The sequence below is a fragment of the Cervus elaphus genome, chromosome 19, assembly GCF_910594005.1.
Source record: "Cervus elaphus chromosome 19, mCerEla1.1, whole genome shotgun sequence".
Taxonomy (NCBI): domain Eukaryota; kingdom Metazoa; phylum Chordata; class Mammalia; order Artiodactyla; family Cervidae; genus Cervus; species Cervus elaphus.
Window position 1 is genome coordinate 67,103,824 of NC_057833.1, and position 15,342 is coordinate 67,119,165.

General features: G+C 44.7%; 1 pseudogene; it reads right to left on the reverse strand.

The window, feature by feature from the left end:
• Window positions 1-3,580: 3,580 nt before the first annotated feature.
• On the reverse strand, window positions 3,581-3,707 carry LOC122676249 (annotated as a pseudogene).
• Between the last annotated feature and the right edge of the window lie 11,635 nt (window positions 3,708-15,342).

Genomic DNA, 15,342 nt, shown 5'->3' on the forward strand with positions numbered 1-15,342 from the left:
TTCTTGCTTGGGAAATCCCATGGACAGAGGAGCCAGTCAGTCTACAGTCCATGGGGTCGCAAAGAGTCAGACACGGCTTGGCAACTAAACAGCAGCAGTGTATTACAATGAGTGTATACCGAGGCTCAGGGCCCACTGGAAGGTCAGTCTGCTGCCATCTTGGACCTAGATGACTCTAACCAGTTTAGGTCATATCCTCAACTGGTATGCCATTCTTTTAAAGGTTGTGCCCTGCCTCCTTCCCTCTTGTTTCACGTTCTTTAGAGGAATGGCCTTCCAATTGCTGCAAGACGTTTTCCCTCGTTTCTTTACTTTTATGAATTCCGGTGTCTATGTCTATTTCAGACCCATGGAGTTGTTGGTGTCTCTGATTTATAGTCATTATATAAATCACCTCTTCTCATTACAGCTAATGCTGGCTTTACCTCTAAATGCCAGACTTGTCACCTTGAACTTGCCTCTTTGGTTCTGGTTTAGGGTGAAGCGGAGAGACCACCCACCACTCTCAGCTGTCAAGGGGAAGAACCCCAGGGCTCATCTTCTGGAAGGTTCTCAGGGAACTCTGCAGGAGATGCCCCAGCTCTCTGAGCAAAGAAACAGTCCTGTATTTGCCCCCTTATTAAAACAAAGTAGAGATGACTCACAGGGACATGCCCCTTCTCCACCGCCACACCTGGAAAAGGGGACAATGAGGGGACCAGTTCCCAGTTGCGTTCATGAAATTCTTAATACTTTAAAATTTTTACATTTTTTAAAAAATTACATTTTCATTTATTTTATTTATTTATGTTTTTGGTCATGCCCTGAGAATTGTGGGATCTTAGTTTCCCCACCAGGGACTGACCTGTGGTCTCATCTATAAAAGGGCAAAGTCCTAACCACTGGACTGCCAGGGAATTCCTTAATTATATATATATATATATATATATATATAAAATAAGAGGCTCTTTTCCATTTTGCAGCTGCTACTGCTGCTAGGTCACTTCAGTCGTGTCCAACTCTGTGCAACCCCATAGATGGCAGCCCACCAGGCTCCCCCGTCCCTGGGATTCTCCAGGCAAGAACACTGGAGTGGGTTGCCATTTCCTTCTCCAATGCAGAAAGTGAAAAGTGAAAGTGAAGTCGCTCAGTCGTGTCCGACTCTTAGCGACCCCATGGACTGCAGCCTACCAGGCTCCTCCAACCATGGGATTTTCCAGGCGAGAGTACTGGAGTGGGTGCCATTGCCTTCTCCCTCCATTTTGCAGAAGGCTCTGCAAATTATGTAGCCAGTCCCTGGTGAGACATTTCTCCCATGACTCCCCACGTGCAGGGAGCCAGAGGGCACTTCTATCACACAGAACACACAACAGACAGGTGACCATCAGCTGCCTGCTCCCAAGGCAGCAGGTCAGAGCCTCTGTGTCAGTCTGACTTGGTCTTTTCAAGCTACATACTACACAAACTCACCTAAACACCTGTATTGTGATATAATCCACATACTGCAAAATTGACCCATGTAAAGTATATGGTCCAGTGGTTTTAGGAATATTCACACATATGTGCAGCCATCACCCCAGTCAAGTTTAGGACATTTTTATCACCTCAGAAAGAAGCTCTGTTTCCATTAGCCATCACCCCTTCAGCCCTTCTCTTCCCTGCTAGCCCTGTGTAATCACTAATCTGCTTTCTGCCTGCCTATTCTGGGCTTTTCCCATGAACAGAAGTGTATCATTTTTTGTTTGGTTGTTCAGTTGCTCCATCACTCTTTGTGGCTCCCATGGACTGTAGCACACAAGTCTTCTCTGTCCTTAGCTATCTCCCAGAGTTTGCTCAAAACTCACGTCCATTGAGTCAGTGATGCCATCCAACCATCTCATCCTGTCGTCCCCTTCTCCTCCTGCCCTCAGTCTTTTCCGGCATCAGGGTCTTTATTAATGAGTTGGCTCTTCCCATCAGGTGGCCAAAGTATTGGGGCTTCAGCTTCAGCATCAGTCCTTCCAATGAATATTCAGGATTGATTTCCTTTAGGATTGACTAGTTTGATCTCCTTGCAGTCCAAGGGACTCTCAAGAGTCTTCTCCAACACCACAGTTTGAAAGCATCAATTCTTCACCACTCAGCTTTCTTTATGGTCCAACTCTCACATCTGTCCATGACTACTGGAAAAACCATAACTTTGACTATACAGACCTTTGTCAGCGAAGTGACGATCTCTGCTTTTTAATACACTGTCTGGGTATGTCATAATAGCTTTTCTTCCAAGGAGCAAGAGTCTTTTGTGATTGGCTTCTTTCACTCAGCCTACTCTTCTCAAGGATCATCCAGGTTGTAACCTGTGTCAGCATTTCGTTTTTCTTTATGGCCAAAATATATTTTATTATATCCAATCGTTTGGTTTCTGTTGGCAGCTATCTGTGAAACGTCTGGCCTGTGATTGAGTCTTATAGCATCTTTAACGCCTAGAGAGGGCTGACTGGTGATGCTCTTTTCCTGGACCAGCCTGAGTGGCAGAGGAAGACAGAAAGCCAGTTGGGTAGGAGGTGCCCCAGCCTGTGCCAGACGGTCCGTCACAGGGCTGCGTTCAGATCTCCTCTGCCCTTCTCCCACGGTGGCTGTCCCAGCAGTGGGCCACCCCAGGAACAGCTGGGTCTTCCTCGTTGGGGAGAGAGGAGGAGATCAAGGAAGCCCTTCCCTCTTTGAGCTTGAACACACTCGATAACGAGGGAGAAGAATATTTGAGGAAACTAGCCGATTGTGTCTTGTTCCTTTATTTTCACCCTCAACTTTGGTGTTTGTATAGAACAACAAGTAAACTATTTCCCCACAAAAACCACCTGATCTGGTTTAATTAAAAAAAAATTGACCTTTTATTCATTCATTCACTCACTCATTCATTTCAGTTTTATTGAGGTAGAGTTGGCATAATTTGACATTTTAATTTGACATTTTATTTTGACAGGGAAGTAGGATTTAGTGGTGAGCGTGAGTGAGCAGGGGAAAGCACCAAGGCTCTCATGAGTGCAGGCCCACCATTGGTCTGGGGGGCCATAATTAAGGATGTATTTGACCCCTCATATCTTTCCTGGTGGCTCAAATGGTAAAGCGTCTGCCTATAATGCGGGTAGGCCCGGGTTCAATCCCTGGGTCGGGAAGATCCCCTGGAGAAGGAAGTGGCAACCCACTCCAGTACTCTTGCGTGGAAAACCCCATGGAGAGGGGAGCCTGGCAGGCCACAGTCCTTGGGGGTGCAAAGAGTCATCGTGTCTGACTCAGAGACTTCACTTTTCACTTTGACCCCTTGGCCATCTGGGATGAGCCACTTTTCTGCCATCATGTTTTCAGGTTCATCCACGTTAATCTTAGCAAATTCCTGCTTCTTGGAGATGTGGACCTCCCGTCAGCCAGGGAACTTGAACTTGGCCTTGCAGAGGGCCTCAGTCACATGCTCCTTGTTCTGCAGCTTGATGTGGGTGGACTTTATGATTTGGCCAGTGTGGACCCTGGCCACTGTGCCCTGGGGCTTTCCAAAGGCACCGTGCATACCTGTCTGCAGCCAAGATTGAGGCCAGCAGGCCAGTCTCAAATGTCCCCTGGAAAGGGCTGTTTCCAAGGTCCCTTAGGGCAACCCACACAAGCAACAGGCTGCATATACTACCCGACATTTGCAGTCAGTGCACACCAAGCCCCCAAGGGGAATGGAGCATAGTTGGCTTAATTGGCTGCATATATAATTTGACATTTTAAAAATGATTTGTCAGTATGACTTGCACATTTGAATACTTATTTCTAAAGGCTTTTAAACACTGTGTTTGTTCTCAAAACAGCAACCAGAGGGATGCTGTTAAAACATCTGTCAGACCTTCTCTCCTCAGCTGAAGCCCTCCAGTGGCCCACAGTGACTCAGAGGAAGAACTTGAGGCCCCCCCAGTTTCCCCTCCCTACTCTGAGGCCTCCATCTCTCAGATCTCTCCTCTTGCCCCAGTCCTGCTGATCCTCAGGGCACCAGCTGGCCTCCTCCAAACACCAGACAGGATCCTCCCTCTCCTGGGAAACCTCTTCCCACGTCTAAAATTTAATCCATTTTTCATCTGACACAGCCTGGCTTTTTTTTCCCCTAAAGCCCTTGTCGTTATGTAATTTTCCTTTGACATTTTCCTTTTTTACCCTGTTCACCCTCCCTGAATATTCATTGGAAGGACTGATGCTGAAGCTGAAGCCCCAATACTTTGGACACCTGATGCAAAGAGCCAACTCATTGGAAAACACCCTGATGCTGGGAAAGATTGAAGGCAGGAGGAGAAGGGGACGACAGAGGATGAGATGGTTGGATGGCATCACCGCCTTGAAGGACATGAGTCTGAGCAAGCTCTGGGAGTTGATGATGGACAGGGAGGCCTGGCGTGCTGCAGTCCATAGGGTCACAAAGAGTCGGGCACTACTGAGCGGCAGAACAACAACTCTTCTTCTCCCCTGCATGAATTCTATTCCAGTAGGGCAGGGTTGTGTCAATTTCAGGCACTACTTTTCTGCAGAACAATCCTAACATGGTACTCAATAAATATTTGTTGGGTAAACGACACTCATGAATTCCAGGGAATTCCAGGGAAATTTTGTCACCTTTTTGAGGAACAAGTATAACGTTAGTTTGTACGTAAGGATACAGTTGTTAAAAGTTTTACCAATAAAAAGGAATAAATACATTATGTGAAATTGTTCATGTTTTTAAATTTTATTTTATATTGGAGTTTAGTTGATTTACAGTGTTGAGTTAGTTTCAGGTGTAACAGCAAATTGATTCATTTATATTGATATTAATACATATACATATATCTGTTCTTTTTCAAATTTTTTAGCATTTACATTATTACAGATTATTGAGTAGACCTCCTTGTGCTATAGAGTAGGCCATTGTTGGTTATCTATTGTAAATACAGTAGTGTGTAGGCATTAATCACAAACTTCTAATTTATCTTTCCCATGCCCCATCTTTCCTCTGTTGCTAACCGTAAGTTCCTTTTTGCAGCCTGCAAGTCTGTTTCTGTTATGTAAATTAAGTTCACTTATATCATTTTTAAGATTTCACATAGAAAGTGAATAGTCTTCTTTCTCTGTCTGACTTCATTTAGTATGGTAATCTCTAGGTTCATCCATGTTGCCGCAAATGGCATTATTTTATTCTTCTTCATGACTGAGTAGTATTCCATTGCATATATACCACTCTTCTTTAACCATTCCTGTATTGATAGACATTTAGGCTGCTTCCTTGTCTTGGCTATTGTAAATAGTGCTGCAATGAACATTAGGGTGCATGTATTATTTGAATTAGAATTTTGTCCAGTATATGCCCGGGAGCAGGATTGTTGGGTCATATGTTAGCCCAATTTTTAGTTGTTCAGTGGCCATTTATAGTACACTGCTGAAACAATGAAAACCAGAATAGTGGCAGACCTTGTGTTTACATACTACTTTATGATTTTCCTAGGCTTACTTCCTATGAAATTACTTATTTTGGATAGCAGTACTATTTCCAGTTTAAATGACTTGCTCCAAGTCACAGAAGTTGCTGACACCTTGATCTTGGACTTCTGGCCACCAGACCTGTCAGAGAATTAATGTTTACTTTTTCAAGCCACTGAGTTTGTGGTACAGAAGCCACAGGAAACTCATGCAACCTTTTTTTCTGAGACAAGATGCTGAAAGAAGAGAAATAAGCCACCAGGGCTGAAGTTAAGGGATGGGAATCTTTCTAAGAAAGTGAAGGGTCTCAGTAGGAGTAAGGAAGTTTTGAGTGCATTGAAAACATAGGATAAAGAGTAAAAAAAGTTCAATTAGGCAGTGACTTGTGTCTCTGACCTTCTCTACAAGAAAACGAGAAAAGGAGGCTCATGAAACTGCTTTCTTGAACACTCCAGCCAGTGGGGCCAATGTGCATTTATGGTGATAACTACATGTTGAAATCTTAAGTACAGTCTTAGAGGTGAGGCACCATCTCCTATTCATGTGGAAAAAATCATCAAAATAAAAAGAATAAGAGCTTAGAATTCAGATCAATTACAAGTTGATAATGGCGTGAAGGGGTCAATGGCCCAAAGATTAGAAGAAAACCAGAAGGTTTTCATTGGTTCCCCTGTTCTTAATTTCTCCTTGTTGGGGTCTCTGAGCCCCTCAGCTTCAGAATCCGATCCAGTCCCTGTTCCTGAGTCAGGAAGAGAACTGGTCTGGCCCCATAGACTTCTGGACAGGAGCTAAAGATACACCAACAGGGAGCCCCATGGTCTGGTGGAGATTGGCCAGGGTCACTGCTGGGTCCTGAGACATTCCTGGTCCCTGTCCTTCTCTGCGCCAGACTCCCCTCCTTCCTTCACCTCTGGTCTCCAGAACAGAGCTTCTGCTGTAAACTGAAACACAAGCTCAGGGAGAGCAGAACCCTTTTCTGTTTTGCTTATTGCTATATCCCAACACCTTTGACAACCTCTGATGTGTTCTAAGTGTTGATGAATATGCCTTCAGTGAATGAATGAATAAATCAGTGCATGAATCAATGACTGAATCTGGCTGAATTCAGGGCACCATTCCTGTCTCAGATCTTTATGACTCCCAAGCCTTCCCATCCAAAGTATCTTCCATTACTAACAACTTTGAGTCACCTATTACCTTGATAAGGAAGTCCTTGAACAAATAGTGACTAAGAGTCACTAGGTATGTCACTAGGACTCTCCCCTTAGGTGACAATAACCTAGGGATGATTAACTTTTTTTGTATAACTGCCTGGGAAGATCTAAGACATTGGGTGAAATATCCTACTGAAGAACAAATAAGATCTGTCACACTTGCCTTTTCTGCTTTTCCGGTAAGCTGGAATCAAGATTGCTGGGAGAAATATCAATAACCTCAGACATGCAGATGACACCACCCTTATGGCAGAAAGTGAAGAAGAACTAAAGAGCCTCTTGATGAAAGTGAAAGAGGAGAGTGAAAAAGTTGGCTTAAAGCTCAACATTCAGAAAACTAAGATCATGGCATGTGGTCCCTTCACTTCATCGGAAATAGATGGGGAAACTGTGGAAACAGTGTCAGACTTTATTTTTTTGGGCTCCAAATCACTGCAGATGGTGAGTGCAGCCATGAAATTAAAAGACGCTTACTCCTTAGAAGGAAAGTTATGACCAACCTAGATAGCATATTAAAAAGCAGAGACATTACTTTGCCAACAAAGGTTCATCTAGTCACGGCTATGGTTTTTCCAGTGGTCATGTATGGATGTGAGAGTAGGACTATAAAGAAAGCTGAGCAATGAAGAATTGATGCTTTTGAAGTGTGGTGTTGGAGAAGACTCTTGAGAGTCCCTTGGACTGCAAGGAGATCCAACCAGTCCATCCTAAAGGAGATCAGTCCTGAATGTTCATTGGAAGGACTGATGTTGAAGCTGAAACTCCAACACTTTGGCCACGTGATGTGAAGAACTGACTTATTTGAAAAGACCCTGATGCTGGGAAAGATTGAAGGCGGGAGGAGAAGGGGACAACAGGATGAGATGGTTGGATGGCATCACCGACTCAGTGGACATGAATTTGGGTGGACTCCCAGAGTTGGTGATGGACAGGAAGGCCTGGTGTGCTACAGTCCACGGGGTCGCAGAGTAGGACACGACTGAGCGACTGAACTGAACTGAATAAGTCCACTAGTTCCCACCAATGTAACCTGCTTTTATGAAATTCTAGCTGCTCAGTGGTAAAGAATCCACCAGAGTTTGCTCAAAACTCACATCCATTGAGTCAATGTTGCCATCCAACCATCTCATCCTCTATTGTCCCCTTCTCCTCCTGCCTTCAATCTTTTCCAGCATCAGGGTTTTTCAAATGTGTCGGCTCTTCACATCAGGTTGCGGAAGTATTGGAGCTTCAGCTTCAGCATCAGTCCTTCCAATGAATATTCAGAAGTGACTTTCTTTAGGATTGACTGGTGTGATCTCCTTTCTGTCGAAGGGACTCTCAAGAGTCTTCCAACACCACAGTTCGAAAACATCAATTCTTCAGAGCTCAGCCCTTTTTTATGGTCCAACTCTCACATCCATACATGACTACTGCAAAAGCCATAGCTTTGACCATAAGCACCTTTGTCAGCAAAGTAATGTCTCTGCTGTTTATTATGCTGCTTAGGTTTGCCATAGCTTTCCTTCCAAGGAGCAAGCGTCTTTTAATTTCATGCCTGCAATCACCATCTGCAGTGATTTTGGAGCCCCCGAAAAATAAAGTCTCTCAGTTTTTTTCATTGTTTCCCGATCTATTTGCTGTGAAGTGATGGGACTGGATGCCATGATCTTAGGTTTTTTGAATACTGAGTTTTAAGCTGGCTTTTTCACTCTCTTCTTTTACATATGAGGACACTTAAATGTGTCAGAAGCATGATACAACAAATACAGGAGTTAAAATGAGATAGCAATGTACTCTTCCCTGGCAAAACACTCAGGGAAGGTGGTCCAAGGTGGTTTTGATGGCTCAGTGATGTTGGGACTTAGGCTCAACTGTCAATAAATCCTGAGATATGTCCCTCCCCCAGGCTATTTTCCAGCTGCCCAGGGATATTCCTCAACCTCTTCTATCTCTTGCTCTCTCCAAATCAATCTGCAACTGAAACTGTGGATTCTAGCTCTGAAATTTCCCTAACGCTCTGTCTCTTCTTCTGATTTTTACTGATCTAACAGGGATGAGCACCATAGCATCAGCCAGATCATTCCCAATCAGGTGCCCTCCCTCTGATTCCTTCGTCTCGGCCAGTACTACACCAGGCAGCCCAAAGTGATGTGCTTCCTAACCTGTTGGTCTGATTATGTTGTTCCCCTGCTCTGCTCTCTCTCTTGGCTTTATTTTAGTATAGTTGCTTTCCAATGTTATTTTAGTTTCTTCCATACAGCAAAGTGAATCCATTGTACGTATACATATATCCTTTCATTTTTTTTTATTTTCTCCCCATTCAGGTTACCACAGAGCATTGAGTGGAGTCCCTTGAGCTCTACAGTCGGTTCTCATTGGTTATCTATTTTATACCTAGGATATACAAGCCAATACCAGTCTCCCAATCCCTGCCTCCCCCGTGTCCCCACCCTTGGTGGTGGTGGGTTTGTTAAGTCGTGTCCAACTCTTGCAACCCCAGGGACAGTAGCTTCCAAGGCTTCTCTACCCATGGGATTTTCTAGGCAAGAATACTGGAGCGGGTTGCCCTTTCGTCCTCCAGGGGATCTTCCAGACCCAGGGATGGAACCCACATCTTGAGCCCTCATCTCCTGCATTGCAGGCAGCTTCTTTACCATTGAGTCACCAAGGTAGCTCCTACCCCCTTGAGAGCCAGACGTTTGTTTTCTATGTCTGTGTCTCTATTTCTGCTTTGCAAATAAGTTAATCTATACCATTTCCCAAGATTCCATATAGGTGTGCTAATGTATGATATGCACTGCTTTTATTGCTGCTCAGTCACAAAGTCGTGTCTGACTCTTTTCGACCCCGTGGACTGCAGCACACCCGCCTTGCCTGTCTTTCACCATCTCCTGGAGTTTGCTCAGACTCATGTCTGTTGAGTTGGTGATGCCATCCAACTATCTCATCCTCTGCCTGCCTCTTCTCCTTCTGCCCTCAGTCTTTCCCAGTCTTTTCCGATGAGTCAACTCTTCACATTAGGTGGCCAAAGTATTGGAGCACTGCTCTTGAAATAAAACCTAAACAGCTTGGCATGACTTTCGTTTGCACTGCCAGCCTCCTCTCCCACTAACCCTCCCACCTACCCCATGAGACTCAAGGTCCAGCCAAGAGTAGGGAAAGACAGAGGGGAGTAAACTGAAATGCACTGAGGGCTTTCTGAATCATCATCGCTATGGTCTGAGTGTTTGTGTGGCCCCCAGATTCATAACCCAGTCCCCCGTGAGATAGTATTTGGAGGTGGGCAACTTAGGAAGTAATTGGGTCATGAGAGCTCTGCTATTTTGCACACAGTCCTTATAGTAGCCTCACTGGATCTCTGAGACGACTCCTGGATCTTATTTCCTGGGCTGTAATGGTCAGTTTTGCCATTGGTTTGCCAATGGTTCTCCCCAGAGACACTAAACTTCCTTACGTTCCCGGAGAGTCCCCTTCCACCGAGCCTCCTTGGGTGAAGGGAGCACCAGGATCTTTTACAGGGGTCACAGGCAGGCACTTGCAGGCTGGAGAGGCTGAGGTTGAAATGGGCTCCACCAGTTCAGTGGGTATCAGGATCCTGGCTGGCTGGTTGCAAGACCACCCCTTCCTTCCCAGAGGTTTCCAGAAGAGGCAACCAGGCCTGGTCTGTGGCTGTGGTTACTGAGTCATGGACTTACTAGGAACCAAAGCCACAGGTGGTCCTCAGAGGGCATATTCTGCATAACTGGAAACATGCCAGGGCTGGTGAATGGGGCCTGGCCAGTATCACTGCCCTGAACTCGAAGGCTCGCGGTAGATTTCAGGGCCTGGATCCATTCACACTGCGTGGATCCAAGCCTTCCTGCTGACCTCTTCCAAAAGGCTCTGAGTTCTCTCCTGGGGACCCGAGCATCTTTCAGGGTCAGTGGGACCCAGGCTCTCTGTGAATACCAACTCCAGGGGGCTCAGATACCCCTGGGTTCTACTGGGGAAGGAGCTGCTTTCCAGGATCAGATTATAGAGCCCTGGGACAGAAGAAGTGATGATAAGAAGTTTGGGCTTTGCCAACCACCATGGTGTCTTTAGTAGGGGCCCTTCACTTCTGATGCCCAAGTTTCTCCCATAAAACAGAGATAGTGCCACCTGCCTCATCAACTTCACAGACACTGGAAGGGTTATTACCCCTGTCTTCTTTCCCTCCCCTCTTCTTCCCATCCAGAAATGTTTGTCAGATGCTTGACATGTGCTAGCCCCAGTTTTAGGGATCCCCAACTAGGGATACACTAATGAACAAAATTGACAAATATCTCGGTCCTCATGAAGTTTATGTAACAGCAAGGGAATACACATGACAAATAAGAAGCATAACAAGGAAGTGAAGTGTTTAGTAATTAAAATGACCTTAAGTGCAGCACTTCCCTGATGGCCCACTGGTTAAGACTCTTGGGCTTCCAATGCAGGGGGTGCAGGTTTGATCCCTGGTCAGAGAACTGAGATCCCACATGTGGGGCAGCAAAAAAATATACAAATAAATAAAATGACGATAAGTGCATGATGGGTAAAGAGAAAAGAAAGGACAGAGAGGCAAGGAAACCCGAATTGTGAGAGACAAAGGACCACTTAGATCTAGTGCATTGGGTGTCAAATCTTGTCTCAGGACACCTTTACATTCTAAAATTTCTCATTTATGTGGGTCCTATACATTTTTAGCATATTAAAAATCAAAGTGGAAAAGTGTTAAAGTACGTATTTATTTTAAAATGACAGCAAACCTATTATATGATCATTTGAATCACATTTCTTAATAAAAGATGGCTCTATGTTCTAAAGCAACAAAAAACTAGTGTGAAACACATAATTGTTTTATATTTTTGAGAATCTTCTTAATGTCTGGCTTAACAGAAGACAGTTGGACTTCCTCATCTGCTTCTGAATTCAATCCCTTACGATATCACATATCATGAAGCCTTTGAAAAGCTCTACTAGACAATTGTGAAAGATTGAGAGTGAAATAAACAACTATTTACATAAATTTTGACTTCACAGATGCCAGGAAAAAGGCTCAGGGACCCATAGCCACCCTGGAACACACTTTGAGAACCACCCCTCAGGTGTCTTCCAGTCTCATTTCAGATGAGAAAACAGGGTCCCAGTGTGAGTTTCTGAGGTCTCACAGCTGATCAGTAGCTCTTACTGAGGACGGGATGCACAACTTCTTACCTGAGTCCGAGATTCTCTCCCAGCAGAAGGTTTATTTGTTGCTTGGTCATTTTAACGCAATGCAAATGTCTAGGTACTTAATCACTCTCAAAATGAAGACACACTTTTGAAATAAATACAGTACCAATGCAATGCCACCCACAGCCCAAGGTCAGCCATACAGGCCCTCGGAGAGCAGCTGTCAAGGGCATGTTTACTAGTCCATCCATCTCACTGGGCCCTGGTTTGCACAATGTCCCTTTGTGCTTTCTGAAAGGCTTGTGTATTTTAGGTGTAGACTTGTGTACAATAAGAAGAGTCATTACATTAACAGTAATTATTCCCTTTGATGAGTGGAACAGAGGTGGTTTAAGCCGAATCTTGATGGAAGGAGGAGAGGTAATGAGCTGCTCTGTGTCAGCTGGTCACACTTAGAAGGGCATCTTTGTCCTGGACAGGTGCATTTGACACACCTCAACATCAGTCCCAGGAGGCCCCAAGTCAGCTTAATCACAGCTAGCTAGTGTGAATGGGTCAGCTCCTCTCATTCAGGGACTGTGGGGACATAGCTGCTAATTGTCACCATTTGATTTCGATTCCTGGAAGGACAGGCCCTTGGACTGAGTGTGGTCTGAACAAAGAGTGACTTCTCTGAGTTCCCCTAGTGTTGCAGGCATTAGTCATCTAGGTGTTATCAAGATGTAGAAAGTCCTGACTGCGTTGGGAGTGAGTCACTGAACTCCATCAAAGACGGATGACACAAACAGAAATGAAACAGAAAAGTCCATATGGTGTCCTTCACTCGATGAGCCCACCAGGGATTGTGCAAGCAAAGACTTCACCACCTGGAGGGAAGGTGGTGTCCCTGTAGCCCCCTGACCCCTGCACCAGCTGATTGGGGTCCAGGGAATTGGATCTCTAAGCTGGTGCACAAGACCTGTTATGTTCATCCATGACCTCTCTGGTCTCTCAGGGTGGTCTTTCCCCCTTTTAGACTGTAAAACATAAAATCAGCCACATGGGGACAAGGTAGAGGGGCTTCTGGGGACGGGGGAAGGGGGCACTGCAAGAGAAAGAGATGAGTTGTTATTAGAATTAGGAAGAGCAGCTCCAGAGATTTGAAGTTTATTCTTTCAACAAACAGCTTTGACTAAGGACCTACATTTTAAGATTTGACTTCCTTGTTTTTCTTTGGACATTTTTTGATATCATAAAATAATTTGGTTGATAAGACTTTTACAGCCATCATAAATTTGAATTGGTAAATATTTACCATGTTGACTGAGACTTTGGAGTAAGTTTAGGGTGACATTTAATGCACTGTACTCTACAAAATAACTCATTTTCACGTTTCCCTTTTCAAATTTTCAGCACTTTGCTTGTAAAAGATTAAACTGAAAAAACTAAATTCAGTCTCTCAGTCGTGTCTGACTCTTTGTGACCCTGTGGACTGTAGCCCTCCAGACTCCTCTGCTCAGGATTCTCCAGGCAAGAATACTAGAGTGGGTTGTCATTTCCTCCTCCAGGGAATCTTCCCAACCCAGGGATCGAACCTGAATCTCCTGTGTCTCCTGTCATTGCAGGCGGATTCCTTACCCACTGAGCCATCAGGGAAGCGTGCTTTTAAAGCTGTACTATAATTAAGCATAGATGGAGAAAATCTGGGCCTGTAATTACTGTCTTATGAGAGGACTCGATATGAATAACAACTTAAAAAAAAAAGTCATTGCTATAAACTAGAGAAATGACCTAGCTGAAAGTTAGAATATATAACTAATTTTACACTATGTTTAATGCTAATGTTAAATATTAGTGGTTTAAAGAGCCATTGGCTTATTTCTATTGACATGGCCTTTAAATATGCTTATGTCTCTAGACTTGTTTTGGGCTGTGTTGGGTCTTCACTGTAGCTCTGGGCTTTCTCTAGTTGTGGCTCAACCACCTGCTGTGGTTAATGGGCTCCAGAGCCCATGGGTTCAATAGTTGTGACGCCTAGGCTTAGCTGCCCCACTGAACGTGGGATCTTAGCTCTTTGACCAGAAATTGAACCAGCATCCACTGCATTGGATGGCAGATTCTTAACCACTGGACAACCAAGGAAGTCCCCAAGAACTGGACATTCTCATAGGTGACATTCATTCATCTGTATCACCTATGATTGGAGACACTCATCTAATACCCTGACATCAAGCTTCCTGCATTGGTTCAGTATTGTGGGGATATGTAAGATGAGAAGCTTTGCTTTTGTTTTTGTTTGACAAAGTTAATGCCCATCTTCTATGCATCCTAAGGGCTCAGACCCCTTACTGAATTTAGCATTTTCATAAGAACACTCTAGATATACCAAGTCAGATACACTAGGTTTTTCCCAGTGGTATAATACGGTGAATGAGAACATGTAGGCTTCTTAATGATGCTTGTTCCTATTTCTCCCTGCATCAATTCACCCATCAGATGCGTGCGTGCTGAATCACTTTAGTTGTTTCTGACTCTTTTCAACCCCATGGACTGTAGCCCGTCAGGCTCCTCTGTCTGTGGGATTCTCCAGGCAAGAATATTGGAGTGAGTTATCACTTCCTTCTCCACAGCAGGTAGGAGATGGTCAGTAAGTATTTACTCTCGGTCTTCCCAGGGGGCACTAAGAATCTGCCTGCCAATGCAAGAAAAGGAAGAGACGCGGGTTCAATATCTGGTTCAGGAAGATCTGGGTCAGCAGTAAGTGGCAACCCACTCCAGTATTCTTGCCTGGAAAACTCCGTGGACAGAGAAGTCTGCCGGGCTGTAGTCCACTAGGTCGCAAAGAGTTGGAAAACACTGCGCGACTGAGCACATACATACATACACATAAATAATTACTGAATGAATGTCAGGGACAGATTGCAGTAGAAAAAATAAATGTATTACAAAGTCACTAACCTATAAAGTTTATAAGAAAATTCCCATCTTGATAAAAGGATGAGCAGGAATTTCAGGAAAAACTTCAGGAAAGTTACGCAGAGACCATAACCCGGCTGTGCTCCCAGGCATCTGGCTTGGCCCTCACAGGGGAAGATAACGTGAGTCCCACTGGAACCTCCAAACCCCTCGCCGGGAGGCCCAAGCTGACTGCTGAACTCTGTAGCTTTCGGAATTGTTGAAATAACCAGGCCCCAGATGGAGATGCTGTGGCCGTGGGGGGTGTGGTGGGGACCATGTCAGCACGTGGAAACAGATAAGCCTGGTGGCCTTGTAAATGCACTGCTTGACCAGAAACACGGTGTCTCAAGTCAGCCACTCCCCAGCGCCAAGCCCACACTGGGTTCTACACTCAGGTCCTTGGCTTGCATTTGTTCTTATGTACAAGCCTCCTGCCTTTTGTCCCATTTTGTCATTTTCCTAATGGAGACTGTCCGCTTCACAAAGTGTTAAATAAATGTGCTTGTATCATCTAAGTTATCTTCTTTCCCTTTTTTTTAATTTCATAGGAGTATAGCGGCTTTACATTGTTGTGTTCGTTTCTGCCACACAGCAA